Genomic DNA, 27159 nt, shown 5'->3' with positions numbered 1-27159 from the left:
CATTGGGATGCCAGCCATTGAATCTGAATCAACCTCCTGCAAGAAGAGCACCTGTATTATCAATCTATTAGTAAAAAGGCATTTTTAGTTTCTCCATCCCACAAAAGTTTCTGAAATTGCATTTGTAAGAGGTATGTTTAAAACCTATACCTGAATTCAACAACAATAAATACATATATTTATGCACACACATATACACACAGAACCCAATCTAAAACAAAATTAGCTCAAGAGTTGAAATGACATTTTTCTTAAGAAAATACTCAAGGGGCCGGAGTGGTGGTGCAAGTGGTAAGGCATCTGCCTTGCACACACTAGCCTAGGAAGGACTGAGGAGTAACCAGAGTGTCACTGGTGTAGCCCCAAAACCAAAAACAATCAAACAAACTCAAGTGGATAATAAACACTCAAAAGACCTTCAGCATCATTAGTCACTAAGTAACTTTGAATTAATAGTCTAAGAGGAAATACCACTCTATATTCATGTATTAGAAAACAAAAAACATTAAGTTTTGAAAAAGACGTGGAAAAATTACAGTCTGTGTATTTTTAAAATATGAGTGTAAAATGATACTACTACTGAGACGTTTATGGTAGTTTCTCAAAATGAAATATAAAATTATCATATGACTCAGTAATATGACTTCTTAATTTATGCCCCAAATAGAAATGGTGTTCAACAAAAACATGTACATTCACAAAGATTCAGAGGAATACTGGTTATAAGAGCCTCAAAGTCCAACAACCTAAGTATCCATCAATGAAACTCTAGATAAGCGATGGTGATATGCCTATACAACTTAATATCATTCAATTCTAAAGAATTATTGCTACCTTAAAAATAACATGCCAAGTGCTCACATGTAATATTTTCATGTGAAATTTTCAGAATAAGTAAATAAGTAAATAAGAAATAATATCAAATCAATATCAATAATAAGTAAATATGAATCAATATTATCCAAGAGATGGAGATGGGTAAATATGAGATGAGTACTAGTATAACATTTTTGTTATTTTATTTCTGGCGAGGAAAACATTTTAGAGCAATTTAGAGGTGATGGTACACAACATTTTGAATACATAAATCCACTTAATTAAAAAAAATTTAACTCAAAAGCCTGTATTTTGTGTAAATGTTACTCTGACAAAAAATAATCCATGGCAGCTTGATGGGAGCAAAATATATTACTTTAATTAATATAATCATGATAATATTATAAGCAGCTAGGATACCATGTATGATATATTTATTATTAAAAATATAAACAACTGGGGCCAGTGAGATAGCATAGTGCTAAGGCATTTGCCTTGAACATGGCCAATCAGTGAAGGGCCCGGGTTTGATTCCTAGCATTCCATATAGTCCCCCGAGCCTGCCAGGAGCCGTTTCTGAGAGCAGAGCCAGAAGTAACCCCTGAGTGCAAATGGGTATGGCCCAAAACAAAATCAAAACAAAACAAAGAAAAATATGAAATCACGCAATTCGGTACAAATTGGATAAAACCAAAAATCAAACAAAATAAATACAAACAGCTTATGAAAAAATCCTTTCATAATACATTTATCAATACTATTAATATACTCTTGTAAGCCTGAAAATTAACAAAGAAAAATTCCATTTTTTAATTTTTGTCATTATTTCAATAAACAATATAGAGTTGCTCTCTTCAAAGAGAACATCTATAAAGATTTTGAACAATAGTCACAAAATATTCCCGATGACAAATTGTACCTGCACTTTTAAAAGCCATGTAATTTAATTAGAATAATGTCTTTTGTCTCAGTTGTTGATTTACAAGTGTTCTAATTCTGCCCAGGGCACACTTCCACATTTTATTGGGAATGTTGAAAAGTTGATTTAATAATTTGTTTTACGATATCTATTTACAAAAATCTATAAATTGTATCTGACTGAAATTAATAAACACTTGGGTATCAGGTTCAAATGTTTGTGATAAATGATATTTAGTTATTATTTTAGGATTCCATGAACAAGTGTTTGAACTGACACAATTCAAATTGGTCCATGTAACCATTAGTTTATTTATAATAAAACTAATTTAGAAACTAAGAATTAAATATAGATTGATTCCAGTTACTTTTTTGTCTTGTCATGAAATTATGATCAAAATATGTAATATAGTACATTTTTCTATAAATAAACATTTATCAACAAACAAAAGAGCAAAGTTGTTATATACTATTTTCTTTCAGTAAAACACCAGAATTTTGTCATATTAATAGTGCTTTCAAAATTTTCATATGGTGGGGCCAGAGAGATATCATGGAGGTAGGGTGTTTGCCTTGCATGCAGAAGGACGGTGGTTCGAATCCCGACGTCCCATATGGATCTCCGATCCTGCCAGGAGCAATTTCTGAGTGTAGAGCCAGGAGTGACCCCTGAGTACTGCCGGGTGTGACCCAAAAACCAAAATTATTCATATGGTGCCAGAGAGAGATAATATAGCAGGGGAGATACATTCCTTGCACTAAGCAACCAGGATTTGATTCCTGGCATCACATATGCACCACAGGGAGTAATCCTTGAGCAAGAGTCAGGAGAAAGTCCATGAGGTGTGGCACAAAACAGAAACTGAACCAAACATCACTATAGTTTCTGTAGTGAACTGACTAGAACTTAAATTCCATATTAGAATTAAAGCTGGGGCCAGAGTGATAGCATGGTGGGTCGGGTATTCGCTTTGTATATGGTAGACCCAGTTTCAATACCTGGCACCCATATGGTCTCCTGAGCCTACCAGGAGTGATTACTAAGTGCACAGCCAGGAGTAACCCATGAGAGCTGCTGGATGTGGCCCCAAAACAAACAAAAATTTAAGCTGAGCAACAGAATCTGCATTCTTAAAATTAGTTACAATTATTTCACCTAAGACAAAATTTAAACTTATGCAGACAAAAATTTGTATCTTTTTTTGTTGAAATATTTTTAACATAATTTTTATTTTAATTGTAGTGGCTTACATATCATTCACAGTAATATTCCAGGTACATATTTACATTGAATCAGGGGAATTTCCACCACCGAATTGTCCTCCCACAAACGCTCCCATTCTGCCTCCCATATCCTCCACTCTTTGCCCCAGGGGCTGCTAGAATGCGTGGTCCCCTCTGTGTCTAGTTAATTACTTAGTGGGCTTATACCTGTTTGGTCTTGGTGCCTCCATTATTTCCCCCTCTAGTTGGGAGGCGGAGCTAGAAAGATCAAGTTATGTGGATTTGTTTGAGGAAGAGAAAGGTAATATAATGGGGTAAAAATTGACTACGCCGACTATGAGTGGAGTCATTCTAGAGGCTCTCGTCCTTGGTTTGAGAGACGATGGGGAAAAGAAGGTGAAACACCACAGCAGTTCAAAAAGAGGAATCAAATAAGATATTCAGAGAGCACAGCAGCCATAAAAATATGCACCACATAGTTGCCATGGTCTTGAGATAGGAAATATGACAAGGCGCAAGGAGGAAGAAGAAAGAAAAAGTAAGTATATAATTAAAAAATGGACCACTACTTCAATATTTACCCCCAAACAGAGAATTTGATCAAAACTAGATAAAATAAAATAATAATAATAATAATAAAAAAGATTATTTAGTGGTTTTTTTTGTCTCTCCCCCCGCCCTCGCATAGGCACAGTAAATGTTGGGGTCATATTTTTAAAACTTTAGTTGTAGGTTTTTGGGGTTGGGTCACTCTTTGTGGTGTTCATGGCTTATTTCTAGTTTTGTACTCAGGCTGTCACCCAATCTGTGTGCAATGCAAGTATCTTAACCCCTCTGCAGTCCTTTATATTTTATTCATTTGTTTGTTTCGTTTTGGTGCTCTACTCTATGGTGCTCAGGTTTTCTGGCTCTGTACACAGGGATCACACCTGGCAAGCTAGAGAGACAATAAGGAGTGCATGGGATCAAGACTGGGTCAGCTGCATGAAAGACAAACATCCAAACAAACTATAGCTCTGGTCACAGCCATATATATTATAAGACAAAGTAAGTCACTGGATTTCAGAATTTCTGAAATCATTAAATTGGACCATGGTGTTTTCCAAAATAACATGTGCAGTTTATATTTGTACCAGCAAGAGAGAGAGAGAGAGAGAGAGAGAGAGAGAGAGAGAGAGAGAGAGAGAGAGAGAATTTCAACACCTTATAACCTCGTAACACTTCTTATTATCTAACCTTCCCTCAATTTTTGGAGGGGAAATTGGGGACACATGACTCTGGTTCAGAGCTCACTCTTAGAGTTGCTCAGAGAACCAGATACCAGACAAAGAACTGAGGTTGAACACCTGCGAGGCAAACAAGTGAACCTGTGTTTTCTCTCGCCCCTCTGCTTTTGTTTGTTTGTTTGTTTTTGGCCACACCCTCTGATGCTCAGGGGTTACTTCTGGCTATGCTCTCAGAAATAGCTCCTGACTTAGGGGACCATATGGGACTCCGGGGATCCAACAGTGGTCTGTCCTGTTCTAGGCAGAAGCCCTACCTCTTGTGCCACTGCTCCGGCCCCACCCCCTCTGCTTTTTTAAGCTTTTTATGTATTTTAACTTCCTAATTAACAGTGGATTTGGACCTTTTTCAGACCACAGTTTTAAAACTTGGTGACCTTATGGGATTTTATTTAATTTTATGTTGGTGTCTTTTGTTTATATTTCTTTTGTGTTTCATTAATAACTATTCCAGGTTACCTAGGTTCCTATAAATTTCATACAGCTAAAAATTTGAAAGGAAAACACTTCTGAAACTCAACTCTTGGGAACCTAGGAAGAGTGAGATCTTGATTGGAATCTATTTTTACAACTGGAAAAATATCTTTTATGTTCAAAGAGCTTCAGAAATAGGTTACCTGCTTATCTCAGCAGAATTTTGACAGAACTCAAGTACTTTAAGTATATAGAAAAATGTTTTTCATAGTTCAACTGAGCATAGTTTATTAGTTAAAATTTTTTTTACTAAATTCGATGAGATACAGAGTTAGGAAGTTGTTTGATGATTGCATTTCATTCATACAATGTTCCAATACCCATCCCTTCATTAGTGTTCATTTCTCACCATCAGTTTCACTAGTTTCCCTCTTTTCTTTCCCATCCCTAAGTCCCTATTTAAGTTCTGTGTCATCTTTGAGCTACTTTCCCCCAGTTAATTGAAAAATATGCAGCTGTTATTCAGAAAACTTCCCCCTGGCTATTGTTAATGTTTGAAAAGTCAAATGTCCTAGCACTTTACATTTCTTTAGGACAACATTTAAATAAAGACAGTCTCGGGAGGGAAGTAGTTTAAGATTCTTGCATGCCAGCAAAGCAATTCCTAGGACTCTTTTAGAATTCTGGCACCATATGGCCCTTGCCTCAAGCTTGGAAGGCCCCTTCAAACAAAAATGACAGTTTTTCAGTGTTTGGGAGATAGTTAAAAAGGCTGTCGTGCCTGGACTAAGTAATGTGTTCCCTGAGTGCAGCAGCAGGGCATATCCTGCTTTGGTACCAAATAGTTACCCTGAGCCAAGCAGGGCAAAAGAGGTCTCTGCCATCCCCTCCCCTCTGCCCCAGCACTGCTTGTGAGCACCCCAGAATCCTGTAAAAAATACATATGGCCTGGCTGTATTTATTGCTGTCATAGGTCAGTTGCCTCCCATCAGTTCATTTTGAGACCTAATCTACACTCCCAAGTTTCTTTGTGAGAGCCTCTGAACATCAGAAGCCAACTTTTTCCAGTTTGAGACATTTCCAAGATTGGTCTTAAAACTCCTACTTTTGGGAACCATCTTCAGGCCAGACAAACCTACTTAATCTATTGCTGATACCACATCTTTTCTTATCTCCTGTCTTCTCTTACTTCCTTGGCCTCATAGTACAGTCAGTCTACAAAGACTACTGCTTAGTCATTAACTTTCATTTATTTATAGGTTGTCTCAGAATCAGGTGTAAGGACTTTATATCTGGAATTGGTCAATCAATTCCCTATTATCCTATTTTGTTGTGACCCAACTAGTTTCTAAGATCTATCTAGGTGCTATTCTTGCTATGAATAACAAATATCTCTAGGACTCAATCTTTCACTTTTATAGAGACCACGGTAATTTTCTAGAGAACAGTCAGAAAAATCCTGTTAAGAATAATTGAGGTAGAATTTTAAGGTTATGTTGTTTTTCATAAAATCCATCATATTATAATCAAAGTAACAAATATCTTATGATTTCAAGAGTTTTAGCTTGTACTCCAGTGGAGGAAGTTTTAAAAATAAAAGTAACAGTAATAAATATAAAGGCAAACAACAACTAATGGCAAGAGTTGAGATTACTTTTGGAAAAAAATACCATCTAGCTTCCAATAAGAAAAATTATAAAAATTGTAATAAAATTATATACTTATTAGTATTCTTTCATGCATATTTTATTGTTTCAGGGAAGCATTTCTTCAGTGTCCTCTTTATGAATACATAGCATTAAAGATTTTATCTATGTGCTATTAGGCAAATTCACTTAAAGCATTTATGCTTTTGATGTGAGATTTTGAGGCAATGAAACTTGGTTTCTTTTTCAAGTTCTGCAATTTGTTTAAACTTATTTATATAAAGAACACCAAATTAGCTTGTTATACTTAGAGTCATTCAAGTACGTCCAATTTGCATTTCCATATTTGAATCCCACACATCCAATTAAGTTTTCTTTCCATTGCTTTGTCTTGTTTCCTTAAAAAGATTAAAAATGACATAAATGATTTTGAGTGTTTCATAGCTCTACTTTTCAGAAAATTTGCCTAATTCAAAGTACTTTATTTTCTTTTTAATTTTGAACCCACTTCCTTTGTGCTGAAGGTTGATGAGATTCTGACTATATAAGTATCTCCAAGGATTTCAAGTTAAATGCATGCAGGAGCAACACATAGAATATATTTTAAATCTAAGATTATATATATTTATTTATATATATTTGAAAATAAAAAGTACCTTTAACATTTTTTAATATATTCTATTTTTTTTCTTTTGACATTAAAGTGATTTCTGGGTAGTCCTTTATGTTCTTCTGTAAGAGAACTGCCTAGTTGTTTATTCTTCTCTAAGAAAATACTGATAAAATTCTGCCTGATGCAACAGCAATAGAAATTCATTGTTCTGGCAGGATATAATGTATCACAAGAAATCCTTTAGTTTATCATTTATAAATCCTTGAGTCCTTAATTTAGGTGGTTTTTTTTTTGTTTGTTTTGTTTTGTTTTTTGTTGGGGTTGGGAGTGGACTAAGTCCTAAGCATCAGCTGTTCTGAGGTCTTACACCTGATTCTGTTCACAAGGATCATTCTTTGATGATGCTTAGGGTATCATATGGCGTGCCACTGGTCTGCTGCAAGAACAGCAAGTGGTACTCTCTGTGCCCTTTATTTTTTTTAAAGCTTCAGGTTAGTGATCAACACAACTAATATACAGTATACAAAGAGTACTGAAAAACTTCCAATAAATTTTTCATAATTCTGAATCTCGATTCTCAACCCCTAAGCCAACTATAATTAATGGGAGAGGGGCTATTCCTAATGATGTTTCTTAAAAATCATCTCTGTAGAGCATAAGAACTATGATACATTGATTTATATAATCTAAACATTTTCTATTTGAGTATAACATAGAACTTAGCTAATTAACAACATACTATCTATATACAGTTGGTTCGACCACTTTGGATTCTTCACCTGGTTTCCCTTAAACTTAACAAATCAACATCTCTTTGACTTTGTTTACTCTTTCTCTGCTTCTGTCTCTGTTTTACATTCTCCTTCTTTATAGAAACACAAGTTCTATTTTTACATCATTTAAAATCAAAATGGGAGACACAAAAATAGATTCCCACAAGTATAGTAAGGATGCCAGTGATGTTTATTATAAATGTGCTATATAATTTTTTTAAAATATGGAATGCTTCACGAATTTGCATGTCATCCTTGTGCAGGGGCCATGCTAATCTTCTCTGTATCATTCCAATTTTAGTATATTGCTGCCAAAGTGAGCACTGCTATGATTTTTAATATTGTTATTACTTAGCACCATATTGCTTAATATAGTACTCAAATATTATTATGCTCTTTCTATTTTCAGATCCTTGGGTAAGGTGAGTAATTTCAGTAATAAAACAAAACTATAATTTTAGTTACTCCTACAACATATATTTTACAACCAAATATTTTATAAATGTTTCCAGGTCTTTAAAGCATCACCACAAAATCATAAGGAATTATTGTGCCCAGTTTACAGATGGGAAGTTAAAAGTCTGGAACAAAAATATTATGTCTTTTACTTTTAATCACTGTTATTGTAAAATAAGCCTCCTGGGGGCTAGTGGAAAAGATCTGAGTTATGTTTGAGGTCCTGAGTTGGATTCTTAGCACATTGTGGTTCCTTAGAGTACTTCAAGAACAGCCTTGTTGATCGCCGAGCACCATTGAATCAAGCAATGCTGCCATACCAACACAAGCACATAACCATCATTCTAGGAGTGATGCCTTGGCTCTCTAAGCATATTGGAATTGACTCCTAAGATATTAAAAAATAGACTAACCCAACACTTAGTGATAAAAAGCAATTGTTAATCATGCACATGGCTTCTGGGATAGAATTTGAATGGTGACCATCTGAGATAGTTTGTCATTTTTTGGCTCCAAGATAACTAAGACTTCTGCTGGTATGACAACCCCAGGCTAGAATCACCTTCAGGTTTCTCGCCCTTCATATACAAGGTCATAAGTGTCTCTACAACTTCTGTTTGTAATAGAAGTAGAAATGCAATCAGAATTTCTGCAAGTGTCTTCCTGTAGGATAGATTATTTTTTATGGTATGGTGGCCCCAGTGTTTTCAGATTTTAACTGTAATAGTCTTAGAGTGGCAAGGGTGAAAGACAGTACTGGCTAGTACAGGAGAATGTAATTTGCCCTTTAAGCTAGTCCTGTAGTCATAAAATGTTATTTCTGTTTATGGGAAGGATACAAAATTCACAAGGCTTCCATAATTCTAGAAGATACGGTGTGGTGTATCCCAAGACCCACCCATATCTGGGAGGAGTTTTGGGAACCGGATAATAGGTGTAACTACCTGCAAGACCTCCCATTTCTGGGAGGGGTCTGGAAAAGGATAGATAAACCTCTGAGCCAGGGGATTCGGGGCTGGTGCCCTTTTGCCGTTTCTCTTTTGGCCCGGCTTGGCTTCCTGGCTTTTGGATCTTTGGGCCGCATGGAGCCCAAAGGGAAGATGGCTAACAGGAGATAAGATGCAGGGCTAGCAAAATATAGCTGAATGCTTAAAAGGTTGACATAGGCCACACACCTGTGGTGGCTAGGGCATAAATAAAGATGATTCTTCCTGAAGGCTGCGTGTGAGTGAGTGATTTCACCTGGGCCTGGAACTCGCCGGCTGCATGGAGGTTGCAGAGCCATGTGGGCTGGATGGCATCATCCACCTTCCAGCCCCATTGTTAATTATTTAACACAACATCTGGCGCTCCGAACTTTGACCTGAATCCTGGACCCAAGAAACCAGCAACAATGGTAACATTTCTGCTTTTCAGTTTAATTTTGGCTCTTGTCGGGTGCACTGAGCCCAAAACCCTGGGCCACGTGCAACCATTTTTAAAAATGGCCGACACCCCATCTGGGGGTTCAAAGGCCATTAAAACAAAAGAGGTGAAAGCTTGCACCACCTCTGGCCAAGGCCCAGAACTAAAACTTTGTTACAAAAACCAAAAACCTCGGCCTCTACAAAAACTTATTAAAAGCTTAAATTGGAAACGGAGGAGAAAAAAGACTGTATTTAAAGTGGACTGATTTTCTGAAAATGACCTTTGGCTTGAATTTGGATTTCGACTTTGGAAATTTCGAACTGAACTTTTAGTTTAAATCACTTGGAACTCTGAACATCCAAAGTGCTCCCAGAGGGGAAAAAAGGCAGCGGTGAAGCCCCTGCGGCAAAAAGCTCCAAGCGGCAAGCTCCAAGCAGCTCGGCTCGGCTGGGATATCGGCTGGAATCGGCTTGGCTGGGCTCAGTTTGGCCCGAAAAAGCGAAAAACCTGGAATCCTCGCTCCAGATCACAAACCGGCAGCGGAGCCTGGAACTACGGAAGAAAGCCACGTGGTAAGATCAGCGTGGGACAAAACATCTGAACTTTAAAAGTTTACAGAAGCCACGTGGTGAGATCAGCGTGGAACAAACCAGCATCTAAAATCTAAAAATTTACAAAAGCCACATGGTGAAATCAACATGGTGAGATCAGCGTGGGACAAATTAATCATTTAAACTGTGATTTTAGGTGTAGAAACTAAGCAAATAGTCATATATTTCACTCATAGTTGGTAATGGGATAAGTTTTAGCTAGTTAGTGGTTAAAAAATAAAAATAAAGGAAGGTAAAACAGCTTAGCCCAACTAAAACATCTAATTTCTAACCACCTGCATCTTTGTCTTAAGTCATTTTCTTTATAATTTAAATGTGTTTTGTTGTCTTTCAGAGTTAATATTTTCAATTGCAAAATGTTTTACTGTGTATTTTAATGTACTTAGCCTGTTTTTAAAATGTATGTTATGCATGTATGCTGAAGTACTTGTGTATAGAAAAAATATAGGAACAGTGAAGTTCCCCCAATATAGTTTAAAAATATAGGAACATGAAAGTTCCGAAATAGTGCTTGGTAAAAAAGCATTAATAGAATTTTAGGTTACAGGTGTAAAGTATATTTTGCAAATGATATGTTTTTGAAAAGGGCTGGTATATTAATTTTCACTTTATTACGTTGGCGCATGAAAATATTTAAAAAAGGGGGAAATGTGGTGTACCCCAAGACCCACCCATATCTGGGAGGAGTTTTGGGAACCGGATAATAGGTGTAACTACCTGCAAGACCTCCCATTTCTGGGAGGGGTCTGGAAAAGGATAGATAAACCTCTGAGCCAGGGGATTCGGGGCTGGTGCCCTTTTGCCGTTTCTCTTTTGGCCCGGCTTGGCTTCCTGGCTTTTGGATCTTTGGGCCGCATGGAGCCCAAAGGGAAGATGGCTAACAGGAGATAAGATGCAGGGCTAGCAAAATATAGCTGAATGCTTAAAAGGTTGACATAGGCCACACACCTGTGGTGGCTAGGGCATAAATAAAGATGATTCTTCCTGAAGGCTGCGTGTGAGTGAGTGATTTCACCTGGGCCTGGAACTCGCCGGCTGCATGGAGGTTGCAGAGCCATGTGGGCTGGATGGCATCATCCACCTTCCAGCCCCATTGTTAATTATTTAACACAACAATACGGTATATTTATGGTCATCTTTAGAAAGTTCTTCACTGGCTACTAAGGTCTAAAGTCCTATTAACATGCATACTATTAGCTAATGCAGTTCTAGAACAGCTCTGAACATTTTTGTGATATTATGCAATTCTTTTTTACCCAGTACAATAGATGTAATATGTCCTTAAAAACAACAAAAGCAAAAAATCTATAGAGCTTCTCTATTATAAAAATCATTGTAGTAATCTTCAATATTTACAATTGCATACCTATATTCTATCCAATTTTTTCATTAGGTCATTGTATACTTCTTTCTTATAAATATCAACTCTGGTTTGTCTTTGTTTAATCTTTTGGATTGGATCATTCTTAAATTTGTTGTATGTCTTTCTCTTATTGGCTAATTATTTTAATGTTTAGGAGGGTAATCTTTAAGAGATTCTTTTGAAATATTCATGGAATAGCTGGTCAACTGGGCACTAAATTCCTATATTTTTGAGAGATTTCTATATTGTTCTCAATAGGAGCTGAACCAGACTGTTCCCTCCAGCAGTAACTGAGAATCCTCTTTTTGCCTCATCCCTGCCAATGTCAATTGTTTCTTTTTTCTTATATTTCATTCTTACTAGCATGAGATATTTAATTGTTTGTTTGATTTTGGCTTACCTGGTAAGTGATTAAGTATATGTATTAATTATCCATATTTCCACTTTCTGGAAGTGTTCATCTTTCTTGCCTTTCTAATCAAGTTATTGGTTACTTTGCTCTTATGTTTTGTGAGAGTTTTATATATCCTAGATACTAGTCCTTTATTTGATGTACTGTGTACAAACATTTTCTTCCATTTAGAAAGGTTTCACTATTTTACTTCAAGAACACAACTCAGTAATTCAAAAATAAAAATGCATACACAGATTGCATTGCAGTACCTAATATAATTGCCAGGATAGAAACTACTCAAATGTTTAATGACAAATGAGTGGATAAAGAAATTATTAAGCTATTATTATTATTATTATTATTATTATTATTATTATATAGACACACATATATACACTAAATATTTTATTTATTACAAATAAATATTTTTTTTTTTTGGTTTTTGGGCCACACCCGGCAGTGCTCAGGGGTTACTCCTGGCTGTCTGCTCAGAAATAGCTCCTGGCAGGCACGGGGGACCATATGGGACACCGGGATTCGAACCAACCACCTTTGGTCCTGGATCAGCTGCTTGCAAGGCAAACGCCGCTGTGCTATCTCTCCGGGCCCACAAATAAATATTTAATATATAAAAATAAAATATTTTTTCTTTCCCCCTACCCCAGATATATAAAAATAAAATATTTTTATTTTATTTATATTATCCAAATAATTGGAATGGTGTAGCCCCAAGGAAGAATGAAAACATGCAATTCCATGCAACGTGGTTGGAACTAGAGGGCGGTGTGCTAAGTGAAGTCAGAAGGAGGAGAAAGATGTGATACCACTTATCTGAGGTATAAAATTAGACTGACAAGAAGATTGAAGATATCAGTCCCGTGGCCCTAGATTACAGAAGTGGGGATATCAAATAAGGGGAAAATGGAGGAGGTAGAGGACAGACACTTGGTAACATAAGAGCATAGATCAAAGACTTCTGCATTTTGAGGTATAGAAGTGAGAAAACTATATATCAGAACAATAAAATAGAGCATTGCTATAATTACATGACCCACATTATAAGAATTACATTTTAAACAGAGTCTGACAAAGAGACAAAGATGGTGGGTGGGAGGAGGTAACCTGGTGAAGGGAAACCGTTAGTGGAGGGACCTAACGTTGTTGGTGAATTTGGATTTAGAATGCATTTTGACTAAGATTAGATTATTAATAGCATTGTAAGTCATGGTGCCTAAAAGAAGTTATTATAATTAAAACACCTAACATGAATCTATCTTCTAATAGGTTTTTTTAAAAGTAAAACTACAGTATTTTTAATTATAGGCACCATGTTATAGAGAAAATCTCTAGAACTTACTCATTTTGTCTAATTGGCACTTTATATCGGTTGCCTAGCAATTCTGCATTCCTGTCCCCCATTTTATCCCTTAGCAACCACCATTCTATTCTGATCTCTGCATCTATGATTTTGGCTATTTTAGGAATCTCGTATAATAAAACCACACAATTTGTTCTCTCTCTTCAAGTAGTTTATTTTACATAGCACAATGATCTCCAGTTTTAATCTGTCACAGAATACTTGAAGTATTTTTTTATTTTAAGGCTTAATGTAGATGCATGTATGTACAACATTTTTTATTAACTCATTTATTGACATTTATGTTGTTTCTATTTGATAGCTATATTGAATAGTGCTGCAATGAATGTGAACTTGCTCTATGCTTTTTAGATTTGGATTTCAATTATTTTTTACAAATATATTAAAGTAGAATTGTATGTTTCACTGGATATTTGTAGTTTGCTTTAATTTGAGAAATATGTATATTTGTTTCCAATGAGACCGCACATTTTGTATTCTCCTAAGAGTGTACAGTGGTCCTAAGTTTTCTCTATCTTTATTAGATTTCATTAGTGATTTGAAATACTTTTAAAATAATAGTACTCTAAAAAGATATGTCATGATTTTGATTTTATTTACATTTTCTAAATAATTAGGATGGTGTTCATCTATGATAGTTACATCACAGTTACAATGGTGTCTATTAGATATACGAATAACTGTAGAAAGTAAACCATGTATACCCATTATTTGGAAAAATATATCTAATACCTAGTATATTTTAAAATTAATTACCTAAGAGATGTACAGTTAGAAAATATTTTCTCCTAGTCCATGAGCATGGATTGTTTTTTTCAAGGGTGTCTTACTAAATTGTAATTCAGTGTGTAAGTCTTTTACTTTCTACTCTTACTTGAGAGTTTTACATGAGAAGGTTGTATAGTTTAGTAAATTTCCTACATCAATTGACATGATCTTGTGATTCTAATACCTTAGGGTAGGTAAATGTGTTAATTGATTTTATATTTTTTGAATCTGTCTTATATTCTAATGATGACTAATGGTGTTATAATTTTCCTAACATGATGTTGATTTGGTTTGCTTTTATTTTTTTATTTTTGTTTTGTTTTGATTTTTGTGTTTGGGCCACAACGGGTGGTGGTCATGAATTACTATTGGCTCCATGCTCAGAAGTTGCTCCTGGCAGGACTATATGGGTAGCAGGAGATCAAACCTTTGTCAGTCCCTGGGCCGGCCATGTGCAAGGCAAATGCCCTACCCACTGAGCAGTAGCTCTGGCCCCTATTTTGCTCTATGTTCTGCAATAATATTGTTTTTAGTTTTCTTGTGGTATTAGCTTGCTGGCTTTGGTTTTGAGGTGATACTAGCTTCATAGAATAGTTTAGAATTATTTCCTTCTTCAAAATATTTTGGAAATTCTTGAGAATGTCATTAGTTATTCTTTAAATGTTTGGTATAATTTCCCATTGTAATCATTTGGTTTTCAGTTTTTAATTGTTGGGGAAATTTTTATTGTGATTCAATACCCATAAAAAGTCTATGAGCTTTCAGAATTTTTGTTTATTCATGAGTTAGTACTGGTAGTTTGTATATTTGCAATAATTTTGTTTCTTCTTAGGTTACTCAGTTTGCTGACTTCAAAATGGTCACTTAGCTTTTTATTTAAATAATCTTTCATATTTCTGAAGCATCAGCTATAATGCTTCCCCTTTCAATTCTGATTTTGTTTAATGTTTACCATTCTATTTTTGGTCTATGTAGAAGTTTATCAATTACTTTTAAAACCTGTGTCTAGAATTTAATTTTTCTTCTTCAGAGAGAGTTATTACCCATGATATGGCACTGTACTATGAGAAGAGTATTTTGTTTTGTTTTGTTTTTGTTTTTGGGTCACACCCGGCAGCGCTCAGGGGCTACTCCTGGCTCCACGCTCAGAAATTGCTCCTGGCAGGCTCAGGGGACCATATGGGATGCTGGGATTTGAACCACTGACCTTCTGTAAGAAAGGCAAACGCGTTACCTCCATGCTATCTCTCGGGCCCCGGGAAGAGTTTTTAATGAGAAAACTACTCTAATTTTTAGATATTTTAGTGTTGGTGTAATTAATAACCAGGTTCTACACTTCTGACATCACACAAGATTGGGTACATCCAGAATGATATGACCTAGAATAGTATATAAAGAAAATAAAGATGTCTTTTAAGGCATTTAGAAATTTTTTTGTTTGTTTTGGGTCAAACACGGCATCGCTCAGGGGTTACTATTCCCAGAAATCGCTCCTGGCAGGCTCAGGGGACCATATGGGATGCCGGGATTCAAACCATTGACCTTCTGCATGAAAGGCAAATGCTTTACCTCCGTGCTATCTCTCTGGCCCCAATTTAGAAATTTTTTAATTAATAAGTTTTTTTGTCTTATCTCATCACCTAATGTTTTTTATTAATAATGTTTATTTTGACCAAAGTGGATTACAAATCATTCACTGTAGTATTTTACAAAGATGTTCGTGGTTTGCAGTCATATAATGTACAACACACTTCATCAGTGTGATTTCCTGCCACTGATGTTCCCAGTTTCCCTCCCACATTTCCACTTTACATCTCCCTATCTTTATTACTTTCTTCTTCTTCTTCTTCTTCTTCTTTTCTTCTTCTTCTTCTTCTTCTTCTTCTTCTTCTCTTCTTCTTCTTCTTCTTCTTCTTCTTCTTCTTCTTCTTCTTCTTCTTCTTCTTCTTCTTCTTTCTTCTTCTTCTCTTCTTCTTCTTCTTCTTCTTCTTCTTCTTCTTCTCCTTCTTCTTCCTCTTCTTCCTCCTCCTCCTCCTCTTCTTTCTCTTCTTCTCTTCTTCTTCTTCTTCTTCTCCTCCTTCTCCTCTTCTTCTTCTTCTTCTCTTCTTCCTTCTCTCTTCTTTTCTTCTCTCTTCTCTCTTCCTTCTCTCTTCTTCTTCTTCTTCTTCTCCTTCTTCTTCTTCTTCTCTTCTTCCTCCTCTTCTTCCTTCTTTCTCTCTCTTCTTCTTCTTCTTCTCCTCCTCCTTCTTTTCCTTCTCTTCCTTCTTCCTTCTTCTTCTTCTTCTTCTTTTTTCTTCTTCTCCTCCTTCTTCTTCTTCTCCTCCTCCTCTTCTTCTTCCTCTTCTTCCTTCTTCTTCTTCTTCTTCTTCTTCTTCTTCTTCTTCTTCTTCTTCTTCTTCTTCTTCTCCTCCTCCTCCTTCTTTTCTTCTTCTTCTCTTCTTCCTTCTTCTTCTTCTCTTCTTCCTTCTCTTCTTCTTCTTCTTTTTTCTCCTTCTTCTTCTTCTTCTTCTTCTTCTTCTTCTTCTTCTTCTTCTTCTTCTTCTTCTTCTTCTCCTCCTCCTACTCCTCCTCCTCCTCTCCTCCTCCTCTCTTCTTCTTTTCTGCCGCTGCTGCTGCTGCTTTCTTCTTCCTCTCCTCTTTCTCTTCCTTTCTTCTTCTTTTCTTCTCTTCTTCCTCTTCCTCCTCTTCTTTTTTCTTCCTTTACTTTCATTTCTTTTTCTTTTCCTCTTCATCCTCCTCATCATCTTTTCTTCTTTCTTCTTTATCTTCTTTTCTTCTCTCTTCTCTTTCTTTTTCTTTTCTTCATTTTTCTCCTCTTCTTCCTCCTTCCTCTTTTTCCTCTTCTTTCTTCTTCCTTCTCCTCTTCTTCCTCCTCTTCTTTTCTTTTTTCTTCTCTTCTTCTTTCTTATTTCTTCTTCCCTTATTTCTCATCCCCCTCTTCTTTTTTTCTTACACTTGCTTGCAATATGTGGTGGGAAATGGAAATGATCACTCATGACAAGAATTATTTGCTGAAAGGAGATAGTGATAGGCATGATACTTCTTCATTAACAACGTTGTGAACAACAGTGTCTAAAAGGAGGAGAGGGAAGAATCAGAGAGAGAAGGGAGAGAGAGAGACAGTGACAGAGACAGAGACAGAGAAGTAAAATGCCTTTCCCACTGGTGACAAGATGGTGGAACATGTGCACTGGTGAAAGGTGTTTAACATTGTATGACTGAAAATCAATCATGAACAACATTGTATCTGTGGAGAACAAAACCTGAAACCAATTGTATTTGGAACAATCTTGTAATCAAGGTATTTAAATTAAGTACTCTAAAAACAAAGAGTCCCCCCCCCCTTTTTTTTTCTTTTTTTCTTACCTTCAAACAGAATCACATAACTTGAACCATCTTGTTCAGCCTCACAAATTGAGGGAAAATAATGGAGGGCACCAAGACCAAACAGTCATATGAACATTGAGTAGAAATAAAAAGTGATCAAACTTAAGCACCAAATCCAAAGCCAACTCAACAGAATCGATTCCCAATCTACAATAAGCTAAACACAGAAGAAACCATTTATATAGTACCCTGGGGGGCAAAGGATGGGCAATATGGGATGCATGTTGGGAACAGGGTAGAGGAAGGACAACATTGGTGCTTGGAATGACCCTAATTCAATGTCACTATGTACTTAAAATACTTCTGTGAAAGATTTGTAACCCACTTTGATCAAAATTAAAATTATTAATTAAAAAAAAACAACAGAAAAAAAACCCCAAAGAATCTTTGTGTCTCAAATAGTGGGAGAGTGTAGATAGGGCAGAGCATGGACCATTATGACAATGATAAATGGAAATAATCACTCTAGACAAGAACTGGTTTCTGAAAGGAGATAAAGTGATCTGTATGATGCTACTTAATTTTTTTTGAAAAAGTAAAGAGCACAGAAGAGTTGCTAAAGCACCCCATCCTCAGGCCCTTCATCATGAGGAGTTAAGCATTCCTACAAAACAAAACAAAGAAAAATCACATTGTGTGTTTTAGGACAACACACAATGGTACTCAAATTTACTTTTGCCACTGTGCTCAGTGTTCACTCCTGGCAGTCTTTTGGGGCTGGTATTAAAAACTGGTTAAAACTCACAACTTACTAATTAAACTTACCATGCAATACTTTATTTATTTGGTTTTTTTTTTTTTTTTTGTCTGTTTTTTGGGTTTTATGCTCCACTGCTCGGAGCTTACTCTTGGCACTGTGGTGAGGGATCACTTTGGTAGTGCTCTGGGAATTCATGGTGTCTGGGATCCAAAGAGGGTTGGCTTCTACCTTGTGACTTTGAAGTAAGAAGTTTTATTTTTTCTATTTATAAATTATTTCATCTGACTTTGCTATTGAGAAAAATAACTTTTATTGGTCATTATATTTTTCTGAGAGATTTAAGGAATGATATTTTTATTTCTGGTACTGTGCAACTTACAGTAAAATGCATTGGAGTGTGTACCATATCATTCTTTGGTTTCACAATATCTGTTTTCAGTTAAGATTCATATCCTTCAGTTCTGAAAACTACCAGTATCTTCAACTCTGGTTTTAATAATTATTCCCTTCATCTTTCATTCTTTCTTTCTTAAAACTTCCTTATTGAGCAGTTGAGCATCAAAGGTTTATCCTTCAGGCCTTTCCCATCCCAACTTTTTCTGTGGGAGAAGTTTGATAGTTTCCTGTGTCTTTCTATTTTGTTTTATTGATTAAAAAACATAAATTTAGACCATACCTGACTGTGCTCAGGGCCTACTCCTGGCTCTATATTCAGGGGCTATGCTGGCATAACTTTGAGGAATATATCTTGTGCTGGTAGAATCAGTGGTTGACCACTTTCAAGGCAACCATCTTACCCAATAAATTATCTCTTGCTCCCCTGTTTTATTTGTAAAGGTTATCAAAATTTCAGCCTATTTATTTCTACTACCCCCTATTAATTGATAGATATCTTTCTTATATTTTTGTGAAATATTTAAATTTTCTTCTGGGCCTATTGCTCTATTTTCTATTTTATGTACTAAAACTTTTCATTAAGGTTCATTATATGTTTAGGATAGGCCGCACTGTTCAGAAGTAACTCACTAAAACACTAATTAAAAGCTCTTTGGCATGGGTAGAAAATTTTATTTTTGGTTTTGAGACAAATTTGCTAGCAATTCAATTTGGGGAAACCTACAGATTTTATTCAATTATTGATCCTAAAAGAGAACTGTTAATTGTGTGTGTGTGTGTGTGTGTGTGTGTGTGTGTGTGTATGAATAATTTATCATGAAAATAGTTACAATACTAGAAAGAGTCTATAACTTTTTTATTTTATTTTTAAGTTATTTTGTTTGTTTTGTTTTAGGACAACACACAATGGTACTCAAATTTACTTTTGCCACTGTGCTCAGTGTTCACTCCTGGCAGTCTTTTGGGGCTGGTATTAAAAACTGGTTGACTGCAAATAAAGCACACTAGCACCCTATTAGTTGTATTATTTTTTCTGGTCCCAATTTTTTTGTCATTGTTGCTAATATTTTTGAGCCATGCTTAATGGTGCTCAGGGATTACTACTGGTGCTAAATTTAGAAATTACTCCTGGCAGAATTGGGGAACCATATGCTGGGGATGCTGCAAATATGGTCAGCTTCATGCAAGGCAAAAGACCTACTTGCTGTGCTAGTGCTCTTCAGTCTACTATTTTAATGCCTATTTTTGTAATTATTTTAAGTTATTGTATATCAATTATTATTTTTAAGAAGCTATAACTGTATAACTTGCAATTATAGTTTTATTGGAAAGTACAAGCAATCAATTTGAGTTATAATCACGTTAATCAAAATTTATTGATTATATTCTTTAATTATATTTTATTATTTTGGTTTTCAGAGCATATCCAGTAATGCTCAGAAGTCATCCCCTAGAGATTCTTGGGAGGCCAGAAATGATTCAGGGATTCCAACAGTGGTTTGCTTCATGCAAGGTGAACACCTTATCTTCTATACTATCTCTCTGTTCCAGACAATTTTGCTATGTTTGAGAGAAATGGGAGAAAGTGAATTGAGACTATTTTTTTCAATTTCTAAACTTTGATTCTAATATTTACAATGCAATATATCTTTATCGCACAATTTTGACACTTAGCAAAATGTTAATGTCTATTTAAAGTCAAAATATGCTTTACTTGATAAATCAAAATCAGTAGATCAGTAGGAATTATGACTATTACTATATAATTGAGGGTATCTAAATAATCAAAAATATAAGAAATGGACAATATTCATCAAATTAAAGTGCTATTCAAAATTTCACATCATGGAAAACATATTGTAAATTCTTGTGTTTGTTTAAAAGCATCATATCCTTGCATTAGTCTAAGTTGGAGAGAAAAATACCCTCCTATTTATAAATTTAGTTTGCTATTATTGTCTTTGATTATTAATGAACATCTATTGCATTAGCATAAGTTTGAGAATACTTGGTTCCTGTCATCAGAGACAAATTTTGATGACATCTAAATATATAATACAAGGTCGGGAGGAATAAACAGTATGTGATTTGGTCAGGAATTCTGAAGTTGTTGCTTTGTTTTTACCATTCTTTTAGATCACAGAAACTCTTCCATGGCTTTGGTACACGGAAAGTTAGAATTTTAATGCATGAATGAAGAAATGCATTTAATGAAGAAAAATGTTAGTCATAATATGTGCAATTTTAACTTGGTTGAAATAATAAGGTTATAAAGGATAAAATTATAGCTTCAGGTAGCAACACCAGCTTGACATAAAAGCACTTAACTGTTGATCACCAGAAAAGCCAAATGGGGCTTATCAATAGTTGACTAGACATCTTGGAAAATTAACCTGAAATTGCTCTCAGAGAAGGAGATAAGATAAAATAAAGCACAAATGAGAGTAATTGGATGGAGTGGTGAATGAAAAAGATGAATACCTGAAGTATGCCTCCAAGAAATGAAAATAAAGTATAGTCATTTTAAAAAGGAAAGAAAAGAGGGCTGAAGCCACAGTACATTGAGTAGAGCTTTTGCCTTGCACATAGCAAGGATATCAGGTTCGATATCAACCACACCATATGGTCCCCAAGTCTTGCCAGGAGTAATTCCTGAGCACAGAGTCAGGAGTAACCTCTGAGCACCTCTGGGTATGGACACAAAATGAAACAAAACAAAAAGCCATGAACAAAAAGCAATAGGAGAAAACTATAAGTTCACTGAAATGAGAGAAGATAAGAGAAAACCAGGTGGTTTGGACTTAAATCAGCTCTAATATCTGAGGTAGGGGGCAAGAGAGGAAGCAAAGTCTGATGAGGCAGAAATGTTTAGTGAGAAAGAATGTTCTGAGTTAAATTTCTAACCTCATCAAAGATGATGATATATAGTTGAGATAAAGTGTCATGAGTTAAAAAGATAAAAGAATCCTCTTTCATCAATAATTATATAATTTGGAAAGGAAAAACACAGGGATAATATATAAACTGCTGGATTTTCTGTTCTGTATATACTGTTACTTTGCAAACTTTGCATATAGTGATCTCACATGATTTTTCAGGAAGGAGACCTAAGCATCCTATTTCTATTAAAAATTCAGTTCTCAGGGGCCGGAGAGATAGCATGAAGGTAAGGCGTTTGCCTTTCATACAGAAGGACGGTGGTTTGAATCCAGGCATCCTACACGGTCTCCTGTGCCTGCCAGGGGCAATTTCTGAGCATAGAGCCAGGAGTAACCCCCGAGCGCTGCCGGGTGTGACCCAAAAAACAACAAACAAAACAAAAAAGAAAACTTCAGTTCTACAATTACTGGTTTGCAAGGCTAAACCATATTGAAGCATTTTAAACTGAGTTTTCTTATCACAGAATGAGAATACTGAGTCATTGCCTCAGTGGCCAACAATGCACATGACATTCCTTTGTATATATTTGGTGCACAAGCCATGAGTATTCTCTAATATCAATCTATTTGAAATAAACTTTATTACCCCTGAGAAAGCCAAAGACTCAACAGTCTTGTACAAGTTTTTGGGTTCAGTAGAGGACAAAGCACATAATTCCAGTCCTGGGATAAGTAAGGTTATGTGAATAAGAGATTGGAGGCCTCTGTATAACTCCAGCTTGCACTATTAATAGCATTTCAATGCTTGGTCAGAAATAAGAATTTTGTTTGGCAGCTTTGCTTTTCTCAGGAATTTTCTATTTTGAAGTTTATCTTCTGGTCTCCTATCTACTTCTGAGTAACTTTTGGAAAAGTCTTTTATTCCCCCAGATGAAGATTTCTAATTCTATAGATTTCTTTACTCCAATTAGATTTCTCAGATAGCTAACTTTTAGAAACTTGCTCAAGAATCTGGCAATAGTCGAATTCTACTTCTTGCTCTTTTAGCATCTATATATTTGGAGTCCTTTATATGTTAATTAGTTAAGGAAATTGAGTTATAAGAAAAGACTTGGAAATCCATTATTACTTTTCAAATGCTTTTTTAAAATACTGATTTATGGGTATGGTTATAATTCAAATCCAGGGCCTTACATGTGATCAGCAACTGAACCACATTTCCAGTTCTAGAAAATGACTCTTAAAACTTTTACTTGCATTGTTTGTTGCTGCCATTTAAGCACAAAGACCTTGGGCAACTCAGCACGGTGGCTCTAAAAGGCATTAGTAAATGACAAACTAGTGTTCTCTTTTTGTTTTTAATAAAAAATAAAAATAATACATAATAATACTCATATACTGAGTACTTTTACACAGAAATTCTGTTGACACTATTTTTAATATATTTTCAGAACCTGATCATTGTTTTTTGTTTTTGTTTTTTGGGCCACACCCATTGATGCTGAGGGGTCACTCCTGGCTATGCACTCTAAAATCGTTCCTGGCTTGCGTGACTATATGGGACACTGGAGAATTGAACCACGGTCTGTCCTAGACTAGAGTAGGCAGGGTAGATGCCTTACCACTTGCTCCACTTCTCCAACCCCATGAACCTGTTCATGTTTTTGACTCTTCTCTGCTTCTCTTACTGTCCAGACATTAATCAGTTCTCTTCTGAATTAACACAGCAGCCTTCTAATTAACCCCCCCCTTCTTTAAAATACAGCCCCACAGGGCCCGGAGAGATAGCACAGCAGCATTTGCCTTGCAAACAGCCGATCCAGGACCAAAGGTGGTTGGTTCGAATCCCGGTGTCCCATATGGTCCCCTGTGCCTGCCAGGAGCTATTTCTGAGCAGACAGCCAGGAGTAACCCCTGAGCACCGCCGCGTGTGACCCTAAAAAAAAAAAATACAGCCCCACATAAAAGTGATCTTTTTTGGAGGGTAGGTTGGGCCACACCTGGCAGCTTTCAGGGATTACTCCTGGCTCTAGGCTCAGAAATTATCCTTGGCAGTCATAGGGGATCATGCAAGAGACCATTAGGCTGCCAAGGATCAAACCTGGGTTGGCTACATGCAAGACAAATGCCATAACCACTATGCTATCACTCTGGGTAGAAAGCTGACCTTCTTATATTCCTAACTATGCCACATATCCTGCTTCCTAGATTTCTTTGTCCTGCCTCAGACAGTTCTTTACTTCTGCAATACATTCTAGCTGCACCCCTGACTAACTTTCTCATTTCTTTCAAGATTTTGCCTCAAAGCCCTGACAAAGTGGAGCCTGACTGACTGATTTCAACTTGCCAATTGATACGTCCCTTCTTCCATAGCTTATTTCTTATAGCATTCTAACTTTTTTTTTCTAGAGAAGTTTCATCTTCTTACATAGAACATAACTTATTTTTTAGATTTCTAAGTATGGTGATTAAAAAATAGTATGTTTTCTACAGCCGGATAAAAATTCTTTTTAGTGAAACTTTACCTCCCGTTCAATATATAAGAAAAGACTAGAACAAACATGGTGTTATGCAAAATAAATGAAAATTAGGTGGGTGTGTTCAGAATTAATGATGAATATATTATATACAATGATGAATAATTCAGGAATAATAAGAAAGATATAAAGAGGTGATCTTTGTTTTAGAATATACAATTCAGTTCCTTCATATTTTATGATTGAGATTTCATAACAGTTATTGTTTAGATTGAAATTGTGAATTAAAGCTATAAAATTTCTACAAGTGAGGTAACAGAGAGAATGTTGTCATTCTACTCAGATTTATTCAGTTTTTGGATTTTGGTTCTTTATCACTCCCTGTTAGTGGAGTGTAAGGCTCCAAAATGAGAGTCTGGTGAGACACAGGCCTGGAAGCAAATGCTGATACAGAAAGTAATTCTCTCAGTGAAGAGGTACAAGAATGGTTTCAGGAAATCTAGTGCTCAAGCAAGGAATTCAACCACCCAAGCTTTCTGCTCCTGAGAAGGAACGCAGCTCAGTGGAAGAAGTCCAAAGAATGAGTCTCTGCCTTCCTCAGACCCCTGCTTTTATTGACAAGAATCAGGCATCAGGAATATCAAGAGGAATACCAGTAGGGAATAATCCAATATACCATCATCAGATCCCACCCTAGGGTGGAGAACAAATACCTATTAGGATAGGAACAGTAATCCAACCACTCCCTTTCACAGAATAAGCATGATTCTCATTACCGACTATGAACCAATCCTTTCTATTCAGATTTAAAACTGCCTTTCATGGTCTAATAAAATTAAAAAAAAACTCATATTTTTCTGTATTAAAAGACCCAGTGACAATTGACTAAAATAAATAAATAAGTGCATTTGACATGTAATTAGGCCAATAAAATAATTCTACTTTAGATGAGTGAGTGTGCTGTTGAATTTCCATTTTTCATTTGCTGAGTATAAAAAATGATAAAGTTAAAAGTATGTCTAAGACATAGAAATGTTTGATTGTGGAAAATAAAACTTCTGACTAAATTTTTTCAAATAACAATAAAATTGACAGCAGAGAAAACATATTTGAGAGAAATTGTGAAATAAAGTGTGTGTGTGTGTGTGTGTGTGTGTGTGTGTGTGTGTGTGTATGTGTGTGTGTGTGTTGGGAGAGAGTTGGCTTATGAGAACAGAAGATCTCCCAACAGATATGCTTGAGATCAAGCTCCTGAATGTTTTCCTGCTGTCAGTCTTTGCTTTCTCTGACAGATTTCACAAGGTCTTCCTCTTGTTTTCTGTGATTGACATACAAAGCTTGAGGCTACTGGTCCTGTAAAAAATATGTCCAGTTTGCAAGGTATTAAAAGGGAAGTAAATCACAATGGTTTCAATAAAATACAATTAAAAAAAGAAATTTGAAAAAAAAAAGCCAAATCTTATTTTAAAAATAAAATAAGCAACATAAACCATACATGAGTCAAAATTAATTATTAAAATAAAGCATATATATTACAAATGAACACATGGAACTCTCTCCTTTTATTTTGAATTTTCAAAATTAAATTTATTCTGCCATATCTTGAACAAATTGACTTTCTTCTATTCTATAGACAAAGCAGCTATTTGTCACTAATTAGATTAGGTCAGCCTCACTTTTTTCCTCTAAGAATTTGGCCAATATTTTATTGAGCTTTTTATCATGAAAAGTATGCATTTGTTTTTAATGCATTTTTATTTTTATTTATTTTTTATTTAATGAAAATGCTTCATATAGTTGACATAAATGATCATAGTACATTTGTTTCAAGATAACAGAAAGCAAAGTTATTTAAAAAATAGAGAGCAAAACTAAAAAAACAAAATGAACGAAAAGAAAAAAGAATAAAAAGTTCAGTAGCAAGTATATTTGTGAAAATTATTGTATCTCCAATAAAGTCATTAATACAATAGTAGAAGATTTAGTAAACTTTTTCTAAAAGATAAAAAATAAAAAATACAATAAAAAAGGTGTGTGTGGCAGTTGTTGTTTGCATAGGCACAGCAAAATATGGAATAAATAGAAAGGAAAAACCTTTGGCCTAAAAATAGGGAGACCTTACTCATGAAGTATTCTGGCATAAGACCAACTCCAGGCTCCAGGCATACTAGGTTGTCCAATCCCAAAGTCTTTTTCTGTGGTCCCAGTAAAAGCTCCTCAGAATCACTGTTGTTGCTGTCAGGTTTCTGTAGTTAGAGATCCTGGTCAGGAGTCACTCTGGGCAGGCTCAGGGGACCTTATGGGATGCTGGGATTCAAATAGGGGTATGTTCTGTGTTGGCTGTGTGCAAGGCAAATGTCTTACCACTGTACGATCACTCTGGCCCCATGTATATAAAGCATTCTTAAAGACAATCATAATTTTCAAGTCTAGAAAACTAAGTCATATGGTAATGAACACTGTAAGAGGAGTTTATACCATGAAGTATTGTCTAGTTTGTCTTGAACATCCAGTTCTCTTTACTAAAAGCAATATAAAATTATGAGGATTATGGTATAATAGGAAACTATCTACAATTGAAAATGATTACAATGACATATTCAATGAATGCGCTCTGTAGCAGGAGTTCATTTCATGCAGTTGCATATCTATGAATATAAACATTAGATTATATTAGCAGGCATAATAAAGTAGAAAATGAATAGATTAGAATTCTTGTCAGGACATTATCATAATGAACCCTGTCTTCTGAGTTTAGTATAATATAGCATTGGGATGTGGAACTGGCATGACCAACCTATATCTCCAAGTATCACTATGGACAAAAAGATAAAGGAGTTATTATAGACACAGGAAAATTAAGACATTAAAACTACTTTTTTTTTCTTTTTTTTTAGGGGATGTATTTCCACTTATTTGTGTCCTATTTTATTTCTTTTAATAGTGTTTACAGTATTCTTTGTATAAAGAATTTTACTATTTTGTTAAATTGGTTCCCAGCCATAAATTGTGAATAGGAATGGGGGGGGGTTGCTTGTTTCAAGACATTGTAGTTAAAACTACTTAAAACTCCCACTATAGTGGGAGTCCAAATGCTTCCAATGCATTCTCCACCCATATCTGTAGATAAAAGCATTAGAACATTATATGTATATATATATATATATTTTAAACAGGTTGATTGGATATATATATATATATATATATATATATATATATATATATATAGTTGATTGGACACCTGTTCAAACTAAAC

General features: G+C 35.4%; 1 protein-coding gene and 1 non-coding gene across 2 annotated transcripts in view; one reads left to right on the top strand and one right to left on the bottom strand.

Annotated features, from left to right (window-relative positions):
- The window catches only part of GUCY1A1 (guanylate cyclase 1 soluble subunit alpha 1), an 825102-nt gene that overhangs the window by 529328 nt on the left and 268615 nt on the right, over nucleotides 1–27159 (top strand). The gene's annotated exons all lie outside the window — the stretch shown is intronic.
- Nucleotides 7906–8010, bottom strand: LOC126005662 (U6 spliceosomal RNA). The gene has a single exon (XR_007494704.1). It is a non-coding gene; the product is annotated as a U6 spliceosomal RNA (small nuclear RNA).

This window comes from Suncus etruscus, chromosome 3, assembly GCF_024139225.1.
Source record: "Suncus etruscus isolate mSunEtr1 chromosome 3, mSunEtr1.pri.cur, whole genome shotgun sequence".
Lineage (NCBI taxonomy): Eukaryota > Metazoa > Chordata > Mammalia > Eulipotyphla > Soricidae > Suncus > Suncus etruscus.
Note: the sequence above shows the minus strand (reverse complement) of the source record. Positions and strands in the feature narration are given on the sequence as shown.